The sequence below is a fragment of the Megascapheus bottae genome, chromosome 10 (genome assembly GCF_031878675.1).
Source record: "Megascapheus bottae isolate mThoBot1 chromosome 10, mThoBot2.hap1, whole genome shotgun sequence".
NCBI lineage: Eukaryota > Metazoa > Chordata > Mammalia > Rodentia > Geomyidae > Megascapheus > Megascapheus bottae.
In genome coordinates this window covers 44,942,446-44,970,072 of record NC_143518.1, presented here as the reverse complement: position 1 = coordinate 44,970,072, position 27,627 = coordinate 44,942,446, and positions in this window count along the sequence as shown.

Genomic DNA, 27,627 nt, shown 5'->3' with positions numbered 1-27,627 from the left:
GTGGCTTATTAATGGTAAAGCCACTCAAAAATCTTCTTTACACATACCCTCATTGCATTGCATGCTGTCATTCAGAGGTGGCAAAGAGGAGAAAATCAAATCTCCCCCAGGATGTCTCAACTCTCCATGCCATGTCCTTCAAGTCCTGGCCATCTGATTCCTCATGTCAGTTCTCATCTTCCATTTTGCATCAGTGCCACCTCATCTTAATGAGTAGGCTTGTGCTTTTAGCTCCCAGGAGACGGCAGCAGGATGTGGTAGATGGTGATACAGGATCGGCGAGGGCTGACAGTGGAGGTGAACAGCTGGCTCACCTCTTACAAGGCATTTATGATATCCTGTCACCTTACCACCCACAGTTGGACCCCAACCAACTGATCATCAACTGTGACAATAGTTCATTGTTTTGTTGTTGTGGTCGCACTTCCTTGTTTCTGCAGGACTAATTGTATTTACTCTTCTACAAACATACACACACACACACACACACACACACACACACACACACACCCCACATCCTGTATATATCCATATGATGGGTAAAAGAAGATTTCTATCCTATGTTAAGAAAGGTTTTTTGTTTTTGCTTTTTGCCAGTCCTGGGGCTTGAACTCAGGGCTTGAACTCTGTCCCTGAACCTCTCTGTGCTCAAGACTAGCCCTCTACCACTTGAGCCACAACCACAATTCCAGCTTTTTCTGAGTAATTTATGGAAGATAAGAATCTCAGGGCAGGCCAAGAGCCTGGCCTAGTGGTAGAGTGCTTGCCTAGCATGCATGAAGCCCTGGGTCCAGTTCATTGGTACCATATACAGGAAAAGCTGGAAGTAGTGCTGTGGCTCAAGTGGTAGAACACTAGCCTTGAGAAAGCCCAAGGACAGTGCCCAGGCCCTGAGTTCAAGCTCCAGGACTGGCCAAAAAAATAAAAGAGTCTTATGGGCTTTTCCTGCTCTGGCTGGCTTTGAACAGTTATCCTCAGATCTCAGCTCCCGGAGTAGTTAGGATCCACCAGCGCTAGGCTAAGAAAGCCATTTCTAAAAATAAGATGATAAAGACCAAAAAGAAAATATATATTGAGATGGTTAAATATATTAACCAAAAAATTTTCATAAGACTTGGTTATCTCCAGATAATGATATTTAAGTGAGTGCAGTTTATTTTTCTCACTGTATTTTTCACATTGCATATCCTATGCAATGAACACTACTAAAACATGATCAGTAAACTAAAAAATTGCAGCATATAGATGTCGCATTTTAGAATACAATAAAGAATGCTGTCACATAAATATGAAAATGCTCAGGTTTTAACAGTTCTTCATTCATATGCTATCTCTCTGAATATTCTGGGTAAAATTCAACAAAATGATTGGGAGGGGATGGGGGGAGGGAAATGGGGACAAAAACCATGAGAAGGGTTAGCAATGTGTGAGAAGTAATGTACCTACTACCTGGCGAATGTAACGGTAACCCCTCTATATATCACCCCAATGATAAAAAATAAAAAAATAATTTTAAAAATAAAAATAAGATAAAATACAAACAAAAAATTCATAAGTTAGAGTTTTTAAAAAGAAGCACTGAAGAGAAGAGCAATGAAGATGCTCTCTGCACTTACCCAATTAAATGCAAATAAGATAACCACAGGACACACTGTTGTGAGTGCCTAGCAAAATGCCAGAAATTAAAACAATTTTAAACACATACAGAAAGAAATCAGTATGATTAAAATTTTATTCACCTTTGAAATTACAATTCTACTGCTAGTAATTGCTCTTGAGTAAGTTATCATAACTTTGTTAAAAATACCAATTTTACCCCAAACATCTTTTCTAGTGGAAAAAAAATTCAAGTGTTCCCCAGAACAAGGGATTCAATTATGGTATACTCATAAGACAAACAAAAACTTGATGAATACGTTTTCAGAGAAATACCTAATGTGAGATATATAAAATACAAGATATTTTGGTTTAAAAAAAACAGTATATAAAACAATCCTTTTTTTTCATTCAAAAAGAAAACTCATGTGTAGAAAAAGGCAAGCAAGATATATCTATCACATAGAGATGATTACCTTTAATGGTGGAATTAAACAGTAATTAAGACCCTGTATTTGGCTTTTCTACTATGTTAGACGGTATTTTCTTCAATTAACATATATTCTGTGGGAAAATATTTAAGTGGTGTTTGAAAGAGTTAGCACCCAGCATGAGCAGATAAAACAGGCTGCCTGCTTTGTAGAACTTGTCACCCCTTTACAAAGGAGGAAGATTATCTTGCTGTCATGCCTGAAGACCACTCAATCTCACATTGCAAATCTGCCCTTCATCAGATGCAAGCCCAGCTCGCAGAACTTCAAAACAAAAGTCCAGAGAAGGGTTTTCTCTTCCGGGTTCAGAAGGACAAATACAATGTTTTCAGAGGGAGGTGGAGGGAGGAGTGGAGCTGCAAAAAGGAAAGAAAAAAAAAAGAAGCCCCCAAACACAAAGACTACTGTCATAATTCAGTCTACAGATTATGAGAAAAATATCCAGCCCAGGAAAAAACACTCCCTTGGTCTTTCAGGATGAATTTCTTTTAGAACTTCAGGCTGCTAAAGGTGGTAGTTGGATGAGGGGGTGGGTGTAGGGGGTTTGTATGTTCCATTTGGTTGGTTTCCACCTAAATAGCATGGAGCCAAAAGAAAAAGAGAAAAAAAAAATCCATAACGAATTGGCCCTGTTGGAAGGGGAAATGCTCTAGGGACTTTTTTCTTTTCTTTCTTCTTTAAAGTGCAGAAGGCACAGAGAGACAGAGACTCTGCACCCTGAAGGGTAGTATTTGTGTTTTGGCCAATTCTCTTTCGGACAGTTGCTGAGAATAGCTGCTGAGATTAGCATGGAGGGACCCACACTATATTTGCATCTGAAAGTGGCTGAGGCAGCATTTCTACACCAGGAGATGGCCCTTGAATCAATCCTCCAAGAGACCTCTGATTTTGTCCAAGAAATTGTCCCTACCAGACATTAAATAACCTATCCATCCAGGAATCTATTATGGTTATTCCTCAATTCTTCCTGTTTATTTGCTCTTTTTCTTCCTGCATGCTTGGTTGTTCCACTTCATTCACCAGACAGGGAATGTGGTCTTATATCCCTTTATTTTATCATTCGAAAAGTATGTGAAGGAAAAATGTAAAAAAAAAAAATGAACAAACAAAACATGCACAAAAGGGAAGCAGTCCTTGAAGTTTTACAGATTACATCTCTCTGGCCCAGAGAATGTGACTGATTATTTTCCTCCTTGAGGATGTAAATGCAGGGCCTGATTGTTCTGTGACTCTTCTGAATTATTCTCATACAAGTGTGTGTGTGTGTGTGTGTGTGTGTGTGTGTGTGTGTGTGTGTGTGTGTAGGAGGGGTAAAAGAAGAGAGCAAAGGAATGGAATTCCACTTCTCAGAGGAGGAAAGATTGAAGGAAAGTTTTCCCAGGCTTCTCGTGGGTCTCCAGGGAAGACTGAATTGCATAATCTCACAAAAATGTGAGAACAACCCCCGCCTCTATAAGCTCTGATAATATATGGTCAGGGGATTAGAGACACCAAGAAACATATGTGTGTTTCCTGACCTGAGCACAATTAAAGATCCTGATTGCAAAACCTAAGTGCTTCAAGACCAAAGAACTACAGACAGGGGAAATTTAATTCACCATGACAGAATCCTTCCACCACCTGGCTTACATTTATAACAGCTACCAGGGGAATCCAGAGGCTCACTAGTGTGTCTTCCATTGCTTTGTAAACTCAGAAGGTCTATGCCAGAAATCTAGCCCTTTATTCTGATGGAGATTGAATCCACAGGTAAAGACAACTTTTAAGACATGGCTATTTAATTGATTTCCATTGATGAGGCCTAAGTCTAATTTCGGGATATTTGATTCTTTTTTGTTGTTGTCCGTGTTTAACATGTGTTGGTTATTTGCTGTTGTTTAGCGAGGCTGAGCTGAGAACAGAACTATTGGGCTTGGGGCCCGTGGTAACTGCTCAGAAAGCCTCATTTACAGGGTCCTAGGGGAGGTCCAGCCCCACCAGTGGGAAGAAGAATAGACGACTGGCATAGTAATAGTAACCCTGGAAGGAAACAGAAGCAGGGGTGTATTAAATCAAACTGTTGTGTGTGTGGACTCTACTGGTGTCATGTACTGTGTTGGATCCATACACTGGTCATGAAAAGATAAAACAGGGCTCAGTTCTTGCTCTTAAGAATGTCACAATCTATAAGTCAGCATAATGTTCCATATCTGTAATCCTAGTATGCTGGAGGATAAGGCAGGAGGAACATGAGTTCAAGGCCAGCCTGATCTACATAGTGAGTTCAAGGATAGCTTGTGCTACCAAATAATTTTTTAAAAAGTCAAAATCAAATGGTGAATACACATAAAGAGTAATACACATCATTTTACAGGGATGGAAAAATGCCTTAAAAAGTTCACAAGGAGGGAACGGGAGTTTGGCCTAGTGGTTAAAGTGCTTGCCTCGCATGCATGAAGACCCGGGTTCGATTCCTTGGTACCACATACATAGAAAAAACCTGGAGGTGGTGCTGAGGCTCAAGTGGTAGAGCTCTAGCCTTGAGAAAGTCCAAGGACAGTGCTCAGGCCCTGAGTTCAAGCCCAGGACTGGCAAAAAAAGAAAAAAAGAAAGAAATAGAAAAAAAAAAGTTCACAAGGAGAGAGGCAGCAGAAGATGGCAGAGGTGCTGGGGTTTAAGTTAACCAAAGGTCCTCCATGATCACAACTTCAAAGACCTGAAAAAGGAAATTAAAGTAGTACTTTATTGGGAATGTATAGTAAAAGACTTTGACACTGGAATGAGTAAATAAAAGTTTGAAAACTATTGGCTTCAATTATTTCCATTTCTAGGCTCAAGTTACCAGGTGATTTTTTTTTAGTTCATTGGGTAGTTTGGTTAGCAGGTGCTGGGAATACCTGCCCTTCTCATCTATCACTCATGCTCAGCAAAACCAGGACTCTCTAGCTCTACAATTTTCTGACTTCTGCTTTTATGCCACAGGTGGAAGATGAGACAGACAACTAGGAAGGTGAAACCACTTGTCCCAGGGCTAGAAATATTAATGTGTTTCCTAGCAGAAATTAAGGAACAAAGCACAAGCCTGGGATATAGTTCAGTGACAGAGCTCTTGCTTTGCCTGCATAAGGCAAGATTCAGTTTCTGGCACAGCAAAAACCAAAAAAACAATTATGAAAAGACAAATTTGTCATTGGCTTAGGTGTTGTACTAGTAAGAAATTGACCTAAGCCTTTAGCAGAAAAGCAACAAAAATTACAAAACCTATTGATACAAAAAATGCTAAAAAGTCATAAAGTGAAAATCAGAAGGGCAAATGAATCTGTCTAACTCATGGTTTTCCATGGAATTTCAAAACCAGATAAACTTGAATTAAAAATGCCAACTTTCTGGGCCGGGAGTTTGGCTTAGTGGTAGAGTGCTTGCCTAGCATGCGCGAAGACCCGGGTTCGATTCCTTGGTACCACATACATAGAAAAAAGCCAGAAATGGTGCTGAGGCTCAAGTGGTAGAGCTCTAGCCTTGAGAAAATCCAAGGACAGTGCTCAGGCTCTGAGCTCAAGCCCAGGACTGGCAAAAAATGCCAACTTTCATTTGCAGGGAAGTGGATGAATCTAGAGTGAATCATGTTGAATGAGACAAGTCAAGACCAATGGAACAAAAGGCTCATGGTATCCTTAATATGTGGCTACTAGATTCAAACAGTACAAAGAGCAAGGACTCAATAGTTGCATACCCAATCCGTGGGACATGGTATCAGAAATATAAACACAACTACATAGACATAAAAACTTATGACTCTATAGACATAATGTTTTATTACATAGATTGATTTATATCTATGATAAACAAACCCTTAGCCTAATTTTGATTATGTTCTAAAAACTAAGTGCCAGTGATTGTATATACAGATTCCCTTCTTGAATACTTGTTTGTTAAACACGTCATTTGAAATATGATGTAAAAATTAAATGTTAATAAATTCTTTAATAAAAAAGAAAAGAAAGAAACCTCCAACCCAGAAAAAAAAATGCCACCTTTGCCCTTATTTGCTCTGAGATCTGATCATTCATGGAGCCTGTTTAAGTCCATCAAATGCAGTAACTGAGTTGCAAGGAATAAAAACAAATGTTGGTTACTAGAGGCACAACCCAAAGATATTTGTTAGAAGGAAACAGGTCCTTCAAAAATGAAAATAAGAGCTAAAACTTTGGTCATGTGAAGGACAAGATTCAATGGAGTTTCAGGGATCCTGGAGTGATAGTTACCCCCTTGAACTTAGTTGTGACAATCTTATTCTTGCTGCTTTTGAATACTGGTTACATTTCTACACAGCATGGGAAATTCTACTTGACCTGTGTCCTGTGATTTTACAGCATTGGGTTATAAATCCTAGTATTATATAGAATAGAGGGAAGGTTGATCCTCAAAGGAAGGAAAGCTGGCTAGCCAAAATGACTAATATCTCTATATAATCATTCTACTACCTTATCAGGAAATGGAAATGAAATCACAGATCTTGGGCTGGAGAGCTGGCTCAGGGGGTATGGCACTAGCCTAGCATGTGCAAGGTTCTGGGTTCAATCCCAAGTATGGGAGGTAAATAAATAGATAACACTCATACGCACATACATGATAAAAAGTAAAGCCATAAAGCTCATAGGATTGTTCTGAAGATTAATTGAACAAGATAATGTTTGAGAAATTGTGTGATAGGATGAGGTTGTAATTCAGTGGTACAATGCCTGACGAGGTGGTTCAATCCTCAGTGCTGTAAACAAAACAAAAAAAGTGTGTGGCACAAGGCTTGTCACAATTAAATCTTTTATAGTGTTTATCATTGTTATCGTGAATTATGTGACTTATGAGTTACATAAATCATGACATCATCATCATCATTAGTAGTAGTGGTAGTATTGTCAGTTGTGGAGCTTGAACTTAGGCCCTGGATGCTGTCCCTCAGCTCTTTGCTCAAGGATAGCGCTCTAGCACTTTGAGCCACAGTGCTACTTCCAGTTTTTTGAGGGGTTAACTGGAAATGAGTCTCATGGGGACTTTTCTGCCCAGGTTGACTTTAAACCATGATCCTCAGAACTCTGCCTCCTGAGTAGCTGGGATTACAGGTGTGAGCCACCAGTGTCAGGAAAATCTTGACATTATTAAAAGATGAGAGTCTGGGTTGGGGACATATAAGGTGTTGTGTTCAATTGTCAGCACTAAAAGGGGGATTAGGGGAGAGAAACCAGACTGTTCTTATGGAGATGTGGCTTTAAATATGGAAATCTCCTACAGGATCTATTTGACTGAATGTTAATGCTGGCATAAATATTTGGAAGAGAATGTGATAATACAATTTCTTCCAGTGGGAAATTTAATTATCCTTGTTTTGTGCACAAGGTCTCTTCCTTGTTTGCGGTCATAAACCCAATGACTCTAAGTACGAACTTACAGAGAAAAATCAAAAATTAAAAAGAAAGTGTTCTTATAGGTCACTTCTCTCCCACACTGTTCTTTCTAAAATTTCAAGGTTCTTTTTCTGACTTCCCTACATTCCCTACAACAGTGTTGCATCAGGAAGGGAGGAGTCAATGCTGCCTTTAAGGACGTGTCCACATGACACCAGACTGCTAGTCAATACTGTGGGACAAAGAAGCCAAACCCACAGACAGAATTTCTATAGTGAATACAATATTTTAAGTCAGTGAACTGAAAGGTATGAATGATAAGAACATTGCATCCATTTAACCTCAGAGTTGGTATTATTTTGTCCCAGGGTGGATATACAGTCTCTGCAAATTATCACCAGCCAAACATCAAATGCTTTCTACTATGGGTTCAAGGTCTGTGAATGATGACAAGTATGGGTGAAAGAGAAAGGCAATGTGCATGCGTCTGGACTGGGTGAAGAAGCAGACAAGTGCAGGTGGCTGTGGCCATGGTTTCAGCGTTGTTCTGCCAGCATTTTTATCTCTCTGGCATTGTGCTTATCTGTGACCTAGGACAACTTATTCCAGAACAGAAGTCTCAGGAGAAAGAGCCTTGAGATGGGAGCCGTTAAGAGACTAGTTCAAGATGACCTGCAACATATGCAGAGAAGGTCTCTGTCATCCTGAGTCCCATACAAATAAAGCAGATGGCTCTTGCTTGCGGGCAAAAGTGAGTGGTGCTGATAGCACGTGGATAAGGTTCCTGCTGACAGGGCAAAATGGGGAAGTGGAGCAATAAGCTGAGTAATTAAAGCAACAGGCCCACTGCTATCTGGTGTCGCTAAGAATTTCAGAAAGATCGAGAAGCATAGCTTTAGCAAAACATCTCTTGGATCTATGGAGTTTCTTCCAGCTGAGTTTAGCAATCTATTCTTCCCACTGGCAGCTTTGAACTCATCGAAGCCTCCCAAACTGACAGACAATAATCTACACAAACACTCAGGGCTTATCCTGCCCTCTTATACTCTCGAACAGAAAATGCTTCTGTATAACACCTTAATTACAACAATAAAGTTCTATTTTAAAAATTAAGCTGGGCGCTGGTGCTTCATGCCTGTAATCCTAGCTATTCAGGAACCCGAGATCTGAGGATCTCAGGTTCCAAGCCAGCCCGGGCACAAAAGGAACTGAGACTCTTACTTCCAATTAACCTCTAAAAAGCGGGAAGTGGGGCTTGGCTCAAGGGTAGGGCAGTAGCCTTGAGCTGAAGAGCTCAGGGACAGTGCCCAGGCCAAGTTCAAGCCTCATGAGCCACCCCTCCCCCACCTAAAAAAAAAACACTTTCACCAAACTGTCAACATTTTTTGACAGTCTCTTCACTATGGACATGAAGTAGATGACAACTAATCTGAAAATTAGGCAGCTATTTCGAGCAGTGTTGTTTTTTAAACCATTATGTTCTTAAAAGAAGACATCAAATTAAGTGTTGGTAAATGGTATGTAGAGTGAGTTATAAAACTACTACAAATGTGTTCAGTTGGAAAACAAGGTAAATTTACTGTATAAACTTAGGACATACAAACACACACCCATACACGTGTGTGTGTGTGTGTGTGTGTGTGTGTGTGTGTGTGTGTGTATGCGAGCGCACGCGCATGGTGGGGTATTCAGTGGATAAAATGTTTAGCAAGTGAGTCTTTAAATAGCAAGGACCTTGACTGAGTACCCTGCCTTGACTTTCTAGGGAAGGCTTAGCTGAAGTTTCCCGGGTAACTCGAGAGTAGCTTGCACACTACTCCTGTTCCTAAACTCTCCTTATCTCCCTCTTATAAAAATCCTTGCTCTTTCACTTCCAGTCCTTGCTACCACTTAGAACACCATCACTACAGAAATCAAGTTCCAAGTCTTCTGCAATTTTCTCACAAATTCCACAGTCTTCATTGCTGAAAGTCAGTGGTGGAGGAGAGGCGAGGAGAGCTGTACCTGTGGCCTAGCTGCCCCTCTGGAGGGCCTTCTCGTCAGGTTGCATCCCTAGTTCCTTTGATGTATTAGAAATCAAAGACCACGTAGAGAGCAATTTCTTTCCAAACATGTCTCCTTTAGGTCTTCTAGAGAATCAGTTATTCCTCCTATTAATATAACTGTAGCTCTCTTTCTTGTGAAATACTTTCATCTGCTTCATGATGCTGCTGAAGGAAAACCCACACTCTGCCCTCAGTCACTCAAACACCATCTTCTGGAAAATTGACACAAAAGTATCCAGCATTGAGTCTGAGTACTGGCAGTGGAGAGGGTAAGTTGTGAGAATAATCTCAGCTGAACTTATCATCCTCATCCTCATCATGTATTGAGCTTTGGCTCCATCACTACTACTAGACACTTAATTGGTTGCTATATGCCAGGCAATGACCTTGAGCTTTACTTATATCATGATATTACAGTTTATCATAAACCCATATGACAGTTACTACTTCACAAAGCAGAGACTTGAAGACTAATGAACACAAAGACTAATGAGTTGTATTCATAATCATAGCCAGTAAGACCTAAAATCTTTGATAACCCATGTCCAACTAACACCAGTTGTTTATATATTAATTTGACTACAGTCAGCAAATGTGGTCAATTTCTTTTCAGAGGAACTTTCATAACCTTGATGTTGAAAATGCAAGGTATAGTTACATGCTATTTACTGTTAGCATCTGATCAATCTCAGCTGCTTACAATAAAGAGCTGGGGGTATCGGTATTGTCAGCTGTTTACTCTAACTAAAATGGTGTTTGTTTTGGTCTTAAACTTTCCCTTCTGACTTGCTAAGTGAATTTAATGCTCCAAGGAGGTGCCAAATTGGCAGCCCGCAGGAAAAATTCCACTATTTATGCAAGAAATGGACGTAAGGGCCATGTGCTTCAACCCTAACCTTGAAAGACCTCCTTTGCAGAACATAAGGTTAATACGCCCTCTCCATCTTACTCCATCTTTGGCCCTACCAAGCCTGTTGACGTAGATGTGAGGCCTACATCTGTGATTGTGCTCAGGCCCTGAGAGCTATGATTGTCCAAGTCTACTTGTATATGAAAATCACCTGGGGACTTAAAAAACTGGGTCCTGGGCAGTTTACCAAACTAATAGATTTTTTAAAAAAAATTGTAGAATCTGAATGTAAAATGCTGCTATAAGCCTAGGAATCACCACAGTTGGGGAGAGTTCTATCCTCTACTGACCATGTCTCTGCTTTCTTTTGCACAATGAGCAGCCATCTGCCTGTTTATTTATCCTTCCACCTTTGTGTACGTATTATGAAACCAGTGTCTTCCTAGTTTCAGAAAACCAGGAGGAAATGTCAAGCTTTGTCAATTGAAGTCAATATTTACTTGAGAAGTCTTATGGCACATTTGTGGCAAATGTTAGCTTAAATTGCTCAAAAAATATATAAACTTTAATCCATGGTTTATATTTAAGTACAGCCTCAACTTCTACAATATATTCACATTTTTGTTAACATATTTTCCTCATTATTTCTTCTCCATGTGTTCCATTGTTTGCTTATTTCTCAAGAATTGTTTCCAGAGACTAGAAGAGAAACAAAGCAAAAGCATGGTTAGAAACAGGGAAAAAAATCCCAGTCTCTTTGATAAAGACTAAAATAATAAGCTCATTGGCCCTTGTTTAAAAGAAATATTATTAATACGATAACCTTGTAGAGGTACAGTATGATTAATGCAGAATTGGCAATGTTGCAAAATTCATGAAGATTGCAGGTAAGAAGGAAGATATAAATGCTCAAGTTCTTTTGCATGTGATGGAGATTGGGAAGAAAAGGATGGACAGAGAAAAAGTGTGCACATAATCTTGACTTTAGAAGTACATAATATGATCTCCTTTTCTCATCACTGTATGTTTTAATCAATTATGTGTAAAATGTCTTGGAAAAAGTCCCCTAATGATCTTATCCCAGCAGCTTGAGTCAGAAATCTGGGAAAATACACTCTACAGAACAATTAATATTTGTCTAGGGTAAGGACTTACAACTTTAGAGAAAGTGGTTTAGTGAATAGAAAATTGCAGCCGAACTGAGATTACAATATACCTATCCTTTTTTTTTTTTTGAACAGATGTTTAGGGAACTATTTACCTTGACCTTAGGATCTCTGAACATCTCTTTTAACAAACTGCAACAAATTTTATTCAGATCCTCAATCCATGACAGACAGAAGCTGTGCTTTTCTCAGGTACCAGGTGATAGGTAGAACACCTATTATTTCCCTCCCACTGTAGACACCACAAGGAATTTGGGGACCACACCCAACAGGATGGTTTTCAAATCAAAGGATGAGTACTCCCACAGGACTCTCTCCTGAATGCTACAGTTCTTGATTTCTCTATTTTTCTTGTCTCTGGTCAGGTCAGGTCAGGTCAGGTCAGCTCAGCTCAGCTCATTATCCTCCTTGAAGCACCTTTATAAGGTGTTCATTATAAGGATGTCATCTATTGTAGCTGTCATTTAGACTTCTGAGGATGTGATTTGTCCTCCCCTCGTCGGGCTTGTTTTTCCCTTGGTAACCTCTCTCTGGCAGCCCTACCTTCTGCCCTACTCATCCAGGACTGTGGCCAAACATTCTGAGTCCCATATCTATCATACAAAGCAAGAAGCTTCCTCTCTAAGACAAGTCTCTTTTCTTTTTACTATACATTAAAATACTTCAGAATGGTATGTTCGAGACAAAGGATACAAAAAGCAAATACAGTGGCAAAAGGTAATAAATCAAAGAAAAAAAGAACCTCAACCAGTACAATTTAAAAAACTTGTTTTTTTGAAGTTCATTTAATAAGCATTAATTTATATGATCATATGCACATAGTTATTGAGCCCTTGTGATCCTCTCCTGAGAACACTCCTTTGGTCTCCTTGTGTGAATGTTTAGCATGCAGTTTATTTAATCATATCCAGGTATAATCACTTGTCTTTTATTGTCCATTGGATTTACATTTATTGGCACATTCTAATGATTACAAATGAAGGAAACCATGCAGCCTATGTTTCTTTTGTCTTGTATATAAGTCTATCTGGTTTAGGGAGAGGAAGGGGAAGCACAAAAATGGTGGAACAAAAGGTAGACCAATTCAGCAGTGATATTCACATTATATTGGCAATGAACTATACAACTTGGGGAGGGAGTGGAGAGACGGGGAGACAATGAGAGACTGGGTGACCCTGTTCAAAAGCAATGTACTCATTACCTGACTGACGTGACTGTAACCCCTCTGTACATTACCTTTACAATAAAATGTAATAAAATAAAATATGTGCCTCCCAGAAACTTACGAGTGATCATTGCAATTGAGAGCCCCTCCCCTCACCCCTGGAAAATGCAAGTCAAATTCATTTTACAATCCACCTACTCTGACAATACCCAGGCAACCCTACCTACCCTTCTTTGCCACACATTCCCATTTTTGCTCTCAAGATATTGACAAAGATGCTTCCCATTCCTCTTTCTATAAAATCTTACCTGTAGACACAGCATGGATGAGGCAGGATGGATAAGGCAACTGGGAAATCAGAAAACTATCTGAAATCAAACCAGTCAAATGCTTAGATTAAAAAGAAACCATTGGAGCAGGAGAAGTTGGATTCATCATGTAAGCACTCACCCACATATATTCCTTCATTATATTCCCCTTCCTTTAGATGATAAATGAGTTACAATTTCCTTAAAGGAGTGATTTGATCTGAGAATAAAACATAATTCTTTGGCCAGAAGGAATGCTTAAGGTCACAGAAGTAAATGCCCAGGAGGGAAGATCCTTTGCTAGAAAAGCAGTCTAGACACATTGCTTCCTTTTTAAAGTAATAACATCAAAACAAGAACTTAGCAAAAAGTTTGAGGGTCACCCAGTTAAGGTATCTAGATAAAACTTCAGACTAGAATCTCCTACCTTAGACTATGAATAGCCCAGGCAGAGGACTGCCTGTTGAGGGTCTTAGCTTCTTCCCTGTATGTGCGTGACATACAAAATCAAAGCTCTGTAGGTCACAAGGTGCTTCTTTCTCCCTTTCTGTTTCTCCGACTGTACTTAGCTGTATTAAATAAACATATGCTGGCTTCTTGCCTTGTGTGTTGTTTAAATGGCCTCAAAATTCTTTTCACCACTGAAACTGAGAGTCTAAGAAACAGAGAGAAATTGGGACTCTGGGTTGAGGATCCCTCCCTCTCTCCCTCTTTCCCTCTCTCCCTCTTTCCCTCTCTCCCTCTCTCCCTCTCTCTTACTTCCTCCTTCTCCCTCCTTTTATTGGAGAATCCTTTTTACCCCCAACTTGTTCCAAGTGACATAAGGAAAAAGAAATGAAAAGTTCCAAACGTCCTACATATAAATCAAATTGTACCCATCCAAGGAACATGATGCTGAGGAAATCACAAAAGGAATTATTTTATCTACAGAATGAAAACCATAGCATCTTGGTCTTCAAGGTTAAAGGATAGAGAGGAAAGGTTAGCTAAATGTAATAATAATAATAATAAAAAAACCCAAGGAAGACCTTTAAAGATGTAGCTCCCATTAGCCTAAGCTCATCTGGCCCTTTCTAACGTACTGCCCAAATGGGAATTTTGGAGGGTTGGGCTGCCTCCAGAGAAAACAATAGCCAGCAACAATCTCCTAAAGAAGGGTAGTAATGAGAGTCACAAGCTCCATATGATGAAGAAAATGGCATTCGCTTTTCCTCTTGAATGAGATGACTATGTTAATCAGGATGTTGAAACTATCAGAGCATTGTATGTATGTATGTATGTATGTATGTATGTATGTATGTATGTATGTATGTATATATGTATGCATGTATGTATATACCAGTCTTGGGGCTTGAACTTTGTGCCTGAGCTATATCCCTGAGCTTGTTTTGCTCAAGGCTAGCTCTTTACCACTTGAGCTACAGCTCCACTTCTGGCTTTTTCTGAATAGTTTATTGGAAATGTGTCTCATGGACTTTCCTGTCCCAGCTGGCTTCATACCATGATCCTTAGATCTCAGCTTCTTGAGTAGCTAGGATTATAGGTGTAAACTATTGGCTTCTTGCTGTATCATAGCATTTTAATTGACCCCAGATGTAGAGAGAACTATCAGTTCATTTTGTAATTCCTGGATCTTAATGACTGTATCTGGCAGAGATCAGAACACACAAATCAATTTATTTATCACATGGTAATGATTTCTCTATATATCAATGCTTAATGAAGTCACCTTTTGAGAAGGAAATGCTTTGGAGATGCACTTCAAATGCAAATTTTAACTAATTAATGCAAGAATGACTTTAAAGGAAGAAAAGAGTTTGAGGCTTAAATTCTAAAATAAATATCAGAGGGCACTGTAACATAAAACCACAGCAACTTTTCACAAAATGTTGGGGGACATCCAGTTACATTCAGGATTGAAAATGAATTGATTATTCTATCTTCATAAATCACTCATTTTGTGATATTCTATTGTAGCAATATGAGACGAGTGAGACAATAGCCTTCCTTCATAATGTTTCAGATGACTTCATATTGGCCACCATTGAGAAAGAGAGAGGGAATAATAGAACCAAAGAATAAAACAATCAAACTTGAGAATTCCATTTAGAAAGAACTTTGGGTGTGGCTACTGGCACAGGGCACTGACTGATGGCCAGGACATTTGCAAAGAAACCATGAGTCTAAATTTTCCAAGACACAAAACAACTACTACTTTCCAAACTTGCTTTACTTCTATAAAACCCCCAGGGAAGACAAACGCCAGTGCACCCTTCAGACATGAACAGGGAGATTCCTGGCTAGAAAAATAAATACAACTTTAAAAAAAAAAAAAGCAAACCAAAAATATATCACCACCAAGAAGAACCGGGGACCATGGTGAATGAAGAATAAAAGAGGATTTGTTTTTCCCCACAGAGAGTAGGATAATGGCCTAAAGTACTTGTATTCCAGAAAGAAATCCTTCTTAGAAATTACTCTAGCAAAGGACCAAAGTTGCTTCTACATCTCTCTAAATGAGAGTTTTTATGGACAACACCTTTCATGAATTCACCGTTCTTTATGGGTTGTATATGGATAGCAAGTAGGATATCAGCAAATGGCTTTTAATCCAAAGTGACAGATCTCTAGACTAGAAACGGCCATGTCAGAACTTGATGGTGAAAATCTTACATCTCTTGGGGACCTTAGAGTTTTTTGGAGTGCATAGACAGGACTGGATGTTGGAGGTCTTGTGAGATCTCAAGCTACCTCCAGCAGCCTGCCTATGAGGGAGGGAATGTTAAACACAGGATTATTAGAATGGGGTTTACGGCAGTGACTAAACAACTGCTTAATCTTTCCTTTTCTCTTAGCATAGAGTGTAACCATGCCATCGAATTTTGTCCAGTGGCCCATGATTGAATATCATATCCCCTGTTCTGTTCTAGACATGACCCTCAGCATGTTTGGTAGAACCCTCCTTATTGGTTCTCTTCTCCTTCACTTTTCATCTTGGCTTTGCGGAGCCAGCAGAGAACTCTGAGGAGGCAATGGAGGTAGATGGGAGGAATCAAGACGCGAACACCCACCCTTGTGAGATAGAACCCTTCAACCTGCACCATCCTGTGACAGAAGTGAGAAAGAGCCCTATGTGGGATTTAGGCCATGAAATTTTCAGCATGCTTATCACAGCGGTTTGCCTCCTCTTACTGAGGAAAGCAGATTCAGCATGATCAAATAATCTGTTGTTACAGCTACACAACTATCAAGAGGTACAGCAGAAACATCATTAAAGCCCCCCAACTTGGGCCTATGGAAAAATATGACTAGGATCACTTGGAAATGTTCCCCAAATATAGATTTTTTTTAAAACTCCTCCCCTCCCTCCCCACTGTCCCTCCCCCCCAATGGCTGTTGCTCTAGTTCTTTCTTTTTTTATTTTTATTTTTGCTTTTGGAGTGATGGAGGAGAGGAAGGAGTAAGAGGGGATCTGAATCTATTTTTTCCAAAGCTCCCTGGATAGTTTTACTGCCTAGCCAATGTTGAGAAGCACCAAATGGCAACAGCTATTCTCCAACATATCATCTGAGCTCCTGTGAGAAATGTCAAGTAAGCAGGATGGCCACTTAACTACTGCCCAATCCGAGACACTTCTGAGAGTGAAAGAGAAGCTATTAATAGTTACACCAATCAGCTAGACAGAAAATATGACTTTCCCAGGCAAGCTGGCACATGCGATGACAAGATAGGACTGCTGTGCTCTCTTCATTAAAAAAATGCTATTTCCTATTGAGAGAATTTCTGGTTTTCTCCAGAGTACTGTCTTCCATCTGGGTAGTGCAAAAACGGCCTTCAGCTGAGGAGCAAAGCTGACGTCTAAATGCAGACTTAAAGGGGAGGCTCAGATGCTTGGAGAAATGTAATTGGAATATCTTAGAGCTAACTAGAGAAGTGAGACTATAATATTTGCAATGCTCAGGAAGACCTGAGAACCACCAAAGAATTAAAGAGTCAACGTAATCAGTGGAAAGTAGTGGGGACTCCTGACTGGGGCCAACAGAGACTTAGAGGCAGGCAGAAAACAGTTAAGATTCAGGGTAGGGAGGGAGTGAAAGGCCCTTCGTTACTCTGACAAGTAAAGATCTGTGCCACAACCTTTGGGAATCGGTAAAATCTACTGTGTGCAATTGAAGCTAAGGATAAGCCTGGAAAGGAAATAGCAGAGCTCAACTCATATTCACTGTAGGGGCCACACAACAATCATTTTGGTGTTCTCAAATGAGTTGTTATCCTTCAGCCACTTACTAGCTGAACATTTCTAATAGACTTTGGTCTCTAAGTCTCTGTTTCTTGGCCCAATGGGAATATTATAGCTCTACCTACCTCACAGGGTAACTGCAAGATTCATCCAAGATGATATGTAAATAGTCATGTTCCAGAAACAGGAAGGTTTATTGAAAGACAATGTAGACAATGTTAGTGTTTGTTAATGTTATTAATAATGAATTAATTAAACACAGTTCCTTAGGATATGTGTCCATTTTCTTTGTGAATTAAATTCATCCCTGAAAGAGATTAGCTATGATTCTCTTTTGGGTTATTATTGTTGGTGGTGGTGGTGGTCAAGGGGCTTGAACTCAGGCCCTGAGCGCTTGTCCCTAAGCCCTTTTGCTCAAGGCTAGCATTCTGCTAATTGAGCCATAGCACCACTTCTGGTTTTCTGGTGGCTGATTAGAAATAAAAATCTCACTGACATTCCTGCCTGGGTTGGCTTCAAACCATGATCCTCAGATCTCAGTGTCCCGAGTAGCTACGATTACAGATGTCAGCCACCACACCTGGCTAGCATTCCCCTTTATGTCAGGTGTGTGTGTGTGTGTGTGTGTGTCCTCTAAACTTCATATATCAGTATCTCCTGGGGCTGCTTGGTGAGAAACTGTATTTATTCCAGGTTTACTGATGATCTACTAGTGAGGCCTGATAGTTTTGAACGGGTATCCTCGATGATTCATACGCACCATGTTCTGAGGCTAACTTCTTTAAGCAATAAACCTTTACAAATCTTCTCTGTAGTTAGGAGGTTAATTTAGCTAACAAATACTATTTGATTTTGGAGGAGAAACTAGTGAATCTATCAATACCTCTCCAAGGCTAACAGAATTCTCCACTGGAGAATCAAGTCACTTGTGTCTATGGCATTATATGTTTAAGGATCTTCGTCAATTACCAAATGCAGCCCAACTGTGGATCCTGACACCTAATTTGATTGGCTGCAGAGGTATAAAAGAGAAGTTTCTACCTCCATTTTGCAAAGAATAACCTAAAACAAACCACTGGGATATTTCTTCCTTGGGGTATCACTCGAGCTTATGGATATTCCATATCCATAGTCTTTGGACAGGGTCTCATTCAAATACAGAGAAGCATTGAAAACATTTCTGGGTACTGGTGGCTCACAGCTGTAATCCTAGCTACTCAAGAGGCTGAGATCTGAGAATCATGGTTTGAAGCCACCCCAGGCGGGAAAGTCCGTGGGATTCTTATTGCCCATAAAGTACCAAAAAAGCCAAAAGTGGCTCACGTGGTAGAATGCTAGCCTTAAGCAAAACAAGCTTAGGGACAGTACAAAACCCCTGAGTTCAAGCCCTAGGACCAGCACAAAACAAAAACAATTTTTACATCTCCCCTCTGTTAGATACCAGGAAGACTTACTTCTTTTTGGCACCAATATTTATTTTATTCTTTCACCCAATATGTCTTGTTAAGTGCTCCATTACATATTTTTCCTTTCTAGAAAACAAGGAAAAAATACTGAATAAGACATGGACAGCCTTTCAAGATAAGGCAGCTATGACTATAAATCCTAACTTGTCAAGACTTGCTTACCCTATCCCAGACTGTTTTTGGATATTTCTGTGATGGCTGATTTTACGATATTTCTGTGATGGTGAATTTTACATTGGCTTGGCCATGGTTGAGAGATAACCTTATTCTGGGTGCTTCTGTGAGGGTGTTTTGGATGAGATGAACCTCTAAGTTGGTAGAGTTAGAAGAAAGAAAACTGTTCTCCATAAAGTAGTGTGCCTCAGCCAATCATAACAAGTTCTGAATAACAAAAAAGAATAATTTTCCCCAAGCATGAGAGAAGCCACCAGCTCCTTGCTTTTGAACATCACCTGCAACATAAGTGCTTTCTGGCTAAAAGCAGTATGTCCTTGGACTGAAACGGGAACATGACTTCTCCACAATCCAGGCTGTTAGCCATCTGCTGAGTTTAGACTTGCCAGCCAACATGACCACGTAAGCTGATTCCTTATCATTTCTGTCTACCAATATGCATATATGTTATACATATATGGATAAAATATCAGTGCTCTATTTGTTCTATTTCTCTGGTGAGCCCTGCCATACAGTTTCCTAACCCAATCACTGAATCCAGTAGGCAGCCACAACTTGTTTCTTAGATTCTCCATAGCAGTTCCTTGCCTTACTGGATGGATGATGTAAAGGTAAGTATGGACCTAAGAACCAATAAATTAGGAAACCACAGAGAAATAAATGCACCTTCCCTTCATTTGAGACCTCTAATACAAACACACAGAGAACTTTAAAGGATTGAGCAGTGGGAGGCAGTAAGTTTGTTTCTATAATCCATCGAGGTTACTGCAGAAGGTGGAAGAGCTCTACCCACTCACCAACGAGGTCTGGAAATACGTGCTCTCATGAGCATGCTCTATTCCCACTGAGCAGTGGCAGGAGGGGGAGTGGTGAGGGCCCACTCACCCCTTCCATGTGTCCAATCCTCAAACATTTATTGGAAAGCGTAGTTACTGTGGGAATGGAGACAAAACTAAGGAGTGAGGCATGCTGAGTCTTGTTTTGCCAAAAAAGCTTTTCCAAGACAGATCAAACTCCTCATATAATAGAAGCAGTGAGCAGTAAGTTCCAAAGCAGCATGTACCAAAGTGGATCATAAACGTTGAAACCAAATTGATTCTTCAATCTAGCACTTCACAGCTAAGAGATCTTGAGGAAGATTACTCAGCCTTTCTGAGTTTTTCCTCCTCTGAATGAAAAAGGACCACAGTACCTAACCTGTTAGGGGTTCTGAGAGGTAAGCATGCAGCCATGTGAAGTTCTTAGGGTAGAGCATACTGAGCATTCATTGATAGGTCTCACTGCTGTTATAATTGCTATTCTGCATGAAGAATGAAATAATGAGACACTTCAGAGAGGTACTGGAATCTTGATTCTAACTCTTTGTTATCTTAAAAGACTTGGCATGAAGCCAGGCACAGTGGCTCACACCTGTAATCCTAGCTACTCAGGAGGCTAAGATCTGAGGATCTGAGTACAAAGCCAGCCTGGGCACTAAAAAAAATGTCTGTGAGACTCTTATTTCCAACTAATCACTAGAAAATGGGAAGTGGAGCTGTGGCTCTAGAGGTAAGGTGGTAGCTGAAGAGCTCAAGGACAGCACCCAGGTCCAGAGTTCAAGCCCCAGGACTGACCTCCCACCCTTTGCCAAGAAAAAATAGACTTGGTATGGGGTTTTATTTTATTTAATTAATTTATTTATTTATTTTTGGTCTTCCAACATTTAGAGCTAGGAGAAAGGAATTTCCTGTTGAAAGTAGCAAGAGAAAGAGGAAAGAACATCTTCAGGCCTTGAAGCAGTAGTCAGCTTTGATTATCAAGAGAAGTTTCTAGAAGAAATACATTTCCATAAGCTGAGAAGTATTCTATAATTCATTGCCTATTTTTGCAGAAATCATTACAAGTTTTTCTAAACTTAAGTCACTATTTTCCTTAAGAGTTTCTGTATGGGCATTTCATCTTTAGGCCATGGCTTATACTCTTAAGTATTTATTAGGATCTCCTGGAGAGTTTGTTAAAAATGCAGGCAGCTGGATCCTCCTCCACAGCTTCTAATTGTGCAGGTCCAAGGTTAGGACCATAGCATTTACATTTCTAACAGATTCGCAGGAGGATGTGCTGCTGCTACTGCTGCAGGAGCCACAGTTTGAGAACTACTAGGATGATTCAAGTGACAAGAGACAAATGAGAACTGCTGGAGGAAAAAAGAAGAAACAGTTCATTAGCATGCTCGCTTGCTGTCTTCTCTGACCTACTATGGCAATCATTGTCTGCACAATACATCCATCAATTAATCATGCCTTTTTTGACATTTCTTCTCTTTGCCTGAATGCTATTTACATCTTTTTGTTGTGTCTATGCTTAAAGAAGCAGGCAAGAGAGACTGTACCAACAGTGGGAAAACCAATGGGAAAAAGGAGGAGAGAACTCAGATCCAAGGGGAAATAAGAGAAAAGTAATGGAGTAGGCCAGAGGATATTCCTGTGGGAAGATGAAGGTAGGACTGAACTCAGGCTACATCTTAAGATCTAAGAGGGAAAAAGCCAAGGGAAAGAGAAGTCACACAGGGTCTGGGGGGTGCCACGTGGGAAAGCCAGAAGTGGTGCTGAGGCTCACGTGGTAGAGATCTAGCCTTGAGAAAGTCCAAGAACAGCACTCAGGCCCCGAGTTCAAGTCCAGGACTGGCAAAAAAAAAAATCCTCATCCTCAGATCAGGCTCCTGAGTAATAGTTGGGATTACAGGTATGAGCCACTGGCACCTACCTAGATAGCACACATGTGTAGAGCAGAAAGTAATTAGTAACATCTGTATGTACTATTTTTTTGTTTGAGTACTTCTGCTAATAAATTATAAACAAATTTATAGTAAAATGGTATCTACACCCTTGTTACACAGACAGTAGCCTAATCCAGCTCATGTTTATGTGATCTCTTATGTTTAATCTTGTGTTATTCTGTCCATCATGGCTTCATGAGCCAAAGATTATGTTCTATAGCCTCGGTGTGTGAACTGTACTATGATGTGTGCACAGTAATAAAGTTACATCGCTTTTAATGTACCCCATCGTTAAGTAATGTGTATAACTATGTGTACAACTCTACTCCTCTTTTTGAGATAGAATCTTACTATGTATCCTAGTTGGCCATGAATTTGCAACCTTCCTGTCTCAACATGCTAAGTACTGAGATTATGGTGCTCTGTGTATGTGTCTGTGTGTGGGGTGGGTGTACACGCATATATACACATGTGTGTGTATATATACATACATGTATTTTTGCTTATGTGCATTTCCTATTTGCTGACTCCTTGAAATGAACATTGAATACTTACTTTACTCACATTGTACTCTTATCTTTCTGTCCTCTTTCTAATGTTTATTTCAGTTTTAATTCTTTTATTAGTCACCTTGAAACCTTTACTAGTCGAAGATCTCTATTTCTTTCTGTGTTGACATTGTACATGATCATTTGATTCTACATTTCAGAAAATGAAGATATTTTCTTTACCTATGCTATTATACTTTTTTCTCTCCCTACTCCATTTCATCCCACATACTGGGAAAATCTTCCTACTTTTACATTGTGTTGAAATTAACATTTACATTTGCTTCAGCAAAGCAAACCCTTTTGTACTGACCTCATTGCTGACACTAAAAGTGAAAAAAACCCCTCATATCATACATTATTTTGATTGGTTTATGCTATTTTGAGGCCTAGAATTACTTTCTCTTCCAGTAGAAAGAGCCATGTGCTAATTAAAATAAAATGTTCCTAGCTTCAGGGTCAAAGGATGTTCTTTTTTTGTGTGTTACTCAAAATCTCAAGATGTTTTTGTTTACTTAATATTTGATCTATGTCTTTCTTGGATCACTTTTTGTTTTGCCTGGAGACACTAATTTTTTTCTGTCATATATTTTCATGATATATCATATCTTCTTGTTTCTTTACTCTTTATTTCATCTTAGCCACTCTATAGTATCTTTTCCAGAGACCAGCTTCTTCCTCTAGTCATCCTGCGTCTAGTTTAGGCTATAGCTTCACAACTGGTATTGGACAACTCTTCTCTTTGCTTTCCTGAATTTTGTCCATTGGATTCTGTGCATAATCTTTCTTGGTTTCCCCCTAATTTCTGTAGCTTCTGTTAAATAAAGTTGTAAAGGCCATTGATTTGGAGTCACTTCCTGTACTGGGCCCAACAGGCTAAAATAATCTGCAATCTAATCACCGTAACAGGTTTGGTTGGTTGCAGGAAGCCTTGGCCAATGAACTAAGCTATAACAAATTAACTGATTGATAGACTAAGCTGTAGCCAATGAGATTGCTCTCACTGTCTTTCCTCTGCTTTCTTATAAGTACTGTCTGTTCATATACTTGCTTGATAGTTCTAAGGACAAGCTCTGTTACTGAAAGCTTCCCAGTAAGCAAATAGTGCTGTTGTTTTTTCTTTAATTATTTCATTTTTCTTTGCTCAAATAAATTCTCCTAAATGTAAGTAATTCTCCTTTTTTCTTTTTCTTTTTCTTTTTTTTTTCTGGTCATGGGGCTTGAACTCTAGGCCTGGGTGCTGTCCCTGAGCTCTTCAGCTCAAAGCTACCACCCTACCCCTTGAGCCTCAGTGCCACTTCCAGTTTTCTGGTGGTTAATTGGAGATAAGAATCTCAGGAGCTTTAGTGCCGGGGCTGGCCTTGAACCTCAATCCTTAGCTCTCATCCTTCTGAGTAGCTAGAAATACAGGCTGAGCCACCATGCTCAACTTAGTAAATCTCCTTTTAATCTTTCTTAAGAAGAGATGAAGTTTTGAATCTTTGAGAGCACTTTACTCTGCCAAACTACTTACCCAATGCTATGCTATATATGGACCTCTAGGCTAAAAACTTTTATTTTGGTCGGTCATGGGACTTGAACTCTGTGCCTGGGTATTATCCCTGAGCTCTTCAGCTCAAGGGTTCCACCCTACCACTTGAGCCCCAGCACCACTTCCGGTTTTCTAGTGATTAATTGGAGATAAGAGTCTCAGACTTTAGTGCCCAGGCTGGCTTTGAACTGTAATCCTCATATCTCAGCCTCCTGAGTAGCTAGGATTACAGGCTTAAGCCACCTTGCCCAGCTAAAACCTATTCTTTAAAAAAGATAATTATTTGACAGTCCCTTGTTACTGAAGAAACAGGATATCACCTTGATTTTTCTGTATTCGGGGAGGTTTTTTTGTTTCATTTTTTTCTGTAAGTTTTAATATCATTCATCTTTGCTGTCCTGAAATTTTATGCTATGTGTTGAGCTGTGAGGTCTTTTTCATTCCTACTGGTCCTGGCTTTCTTCACTTTTCAAAGTTGAAATTTATTGCTCTTCTAAAGATTTTCTTCCTTTCATTTGTTCTGCATGTTTTCTTTTCCTTCTAAGATTCATATGTCTGACTAGATCTCTCAGTTTGTCCTTTTACTTGATCTGAGAGATTTTCTTAATTTTGATTCCCAGTGCTCATACTGGAAATTTTACATTCTTTTCCATAGTGCTTCATTATTACAGATGCTTTATGACAACTTTTCAAGTATCTCTCCCTATATTAAGTGAAAAGTTGTGGTAGTTGTTAGTTCTTTCTTGGGGAGGGGGGAGTGGTGGTTGGTCATGGGGCTTGAACTCTGGGCCTGGGCGCTGTCCCTGAGCTCTTCAGCTCAAGGCTACTGCTCTTGAGCCACAGCACAACTTCCTTGTTAGTTCTTTTGTGTGCCATGAATCATCTATGCCATTGCTAGAGTCTCTGTTGATTCTCATTTTGTGTGCCAGGCTACTGCTTTACAGCACAAACGTAAGGTTAAGTTAGTTGTCTTTATTGTTCTTTCAGTTTAAGAAAGAAGGTAGAGATTCCTCTGTACCAACATAAATTCCAGAAAGACTTCATGGGAGTTACATCTTTTAAATCTTTGTGTGACTAAAAAAAATGTCTATTCTACATTCATCCCTGAATCAATTTTTTAAAAATTTATTTCTGGAAAATGCAGAATGTTATTTATTTATTTATTTGCCAGTTGTGGGGCTTGAACTCAGGGACTATACACTGTCCTTGGACTTTTCTCAAGGCTAGTACTCTACCACTTGAGCCATAGCATCACTTCCAGCTTTTTTCTATGTATGTGGTACCAAGGAATCGAACCTGGGTCTCGTGCATGCAAGGCAAGCACCCTATCACTAGGCCAAACTCCCAGCCCCTGAATCAATTTTTGAATCGTAAAATATTTTTGATTATCACTTACTTTTAGAAGTTTGAATATATTTTCTTTCTTTTTAAAAGTGTTCCTTTTAAAAAGCCAGGCACGGTGGCTCACACCTGTAATCCTAGCTACTCAGGAGGCTGAGATCTGAGGATCAAGGTTCAAAGCCAGCCCAGACACAAAAAGACCTGCGTCTCTCATCTCCAATTAATACCTAGAAAATGGGAAGTGGGGCTTGGCTCAAGGATAGGGCAGTAGACCTGAGCTGGTGAACTCAGAGACAGTGACCAGGCCCAGAGTCTAAGCTCCATGACCCACAAAAAAAGTGTTCTTATTATGGAAAATCATAAATACCATGAAATTTACTAGTTTAGCCATTTTCCGGGTAGGTTTAAATAGCATTTAATATATCCACATTGCTGGGCAGCTATCAATTCTATCCATTTCCAGAATGTTTTTCATCAACCTAAGTAAAAAGTCTGATTCTATGGTACAATAATTCTCCCTTCCCCTTCCTTTCTGCCTTTGTGAACCAATTCTCTCAATCTGTCTGAATTTCCTATTCTAGATATCTCATAGAAGTGGTGCATTATTTATCCTTCATCTAGGTGATGTTTTCCTGGTTCTTTGGTGTTATTACATCTGGCTTTCGTTCCTTAGGCTGAGTAAGATTCCAATGGACCTTATCTATCCATCTCTCTGTTAACAGACACTTGGATTGCTTCCTTATTTTGACTGTGTGACTAACACTGCTAGGGACATTGGTCTATATGTATCTGAGTTCCTGCTTTTAATTACTTTGGGACTATATGTAGAAGTGGAATTGTTGAGTCATATGGTAATTCAGTGTTCAACTTTTGGAAGAACTGCCAGACTCTTTCCTACCATGGCTGTATGGTTTTACTTTCCCACAAGCAATGCACTAAGATTTCATTTCCCCACAGCCTCATAAACATTTCTTTTCCTTTCTTCAGAGGAATGTTACTCATTTGAAAGTGTCCAAAGTAGTATCTCCTGGTGGTTTGGATTTTGCATTTTTCTAATGAAAAGTAATATTGAACCTTCTTCTTGTGCTTGTTGACCATCTGTGTCTTCTTTGAGGATCTGTCTTTTTTTAAGCTCAATGCCTGTTTTTAAACCATATAGATATGACCTCTTTATGGGAAATTTATTTATATCGTAAGTAAATATCATACACTATCCTCACATTAGACTTGATTTATATCATAAATAGATATCATACAGTTTCTTCACATTAGACTTAAAAACATTTAGACTAATGGTTTACTTTTCAAGAATCCTTAATGATGAGGTACCGGTGGCTTACAGTTGTAATTTGAGCTACTCATCAGGCTGAGCTCTGAGGATTGAGATTTAAAGCTAGCCTGGGCAAGAAAGCTTATGAGATTCTTATCTCCAGTTAACCATGGAAAGAAAGTCAGAAGAGGAGGTATGGCTCAAGTGATAAGAGAGCCAGCTTTGAGGAAATGAACATAAGGGCAGAGCTCCAAAACCCTGAGTTCAAGCCCAGTACCAGTTCCCAAGTGTGTGGTGCACATATGAATGCAAAAGAGTATGCAAACACACACACATACACACACTCACACACATATACTCACTTGGTGAGGCCTGGAGGTGTGAGTTAGTGGTATCATGCCAGCTTAGCAAGCATGAAGTCCCGAATTCAAATCACAGTACTGCCAAAATAAAGAAAACAATCCTTGATGGGGTTCTGTTTGTTTCCTTTTATAACATCATGTTCTTATTTTAGGAAAGCTATTTGCTTTCTAAAAGTTTTTGCCCTTGCCCTCTCTTCTCTTTACAGTTTACATTTTTTAGTTTATTTTTCTCTTATAAAGAAACAGCAACCTTGTGTTCTCTCTTCCACATTGAAAACTTTTCTCAAAGGAACGGTGGTCTTTGGTGTTTACAAGTACAGTATTAAAATATTGATTGGAAATGTATGGGAGGAGGAGTGCTCTTTTATGGATTCATAACAGGACAGTCAAATGGTCAACTGGCTTTTTCATCGTGGGAACTCAGGAGATAGAGTTAGATCTTTCATTTAGTTATTTATTTTTTGTCTCAGTTAGGCCACAATCTCCTGGAGTCTAGAGACTTTCTTGTATAAACTGCCTCAATTTCTTCAAATCTATCATATTTCAGTAACTGATTAATCAATGTTTATTGGTTTGATGGTGCTACAGTAACAAAGAAAAAGAAAAGAAGAAACTTCCAATCATTGTTTTGCTTTATTCAAACAGCAACTTCAGAAGTCTCACTCACTTGAATTGACTGGATATTTTTAAGGTATAGAATTGACATATCTACCATTTTTTTGTATTAGTGATCCTCATATGCATTGTGTATTTCTGAATTCCACCTTCAGGAAGGTGAGCAAAAGTGGACAGTAACAGGAGTATGACTAAACAGTAACCAAATGCACACAGTGGCATGAGAGAGTACTCAATCTAGGAAGTACTATAGTCAGTGGCCAAATTCATACAAGGACATGAAAAGCTACTTTTGGTCTAGAAAGTCCTGGAACTTCCCGGGA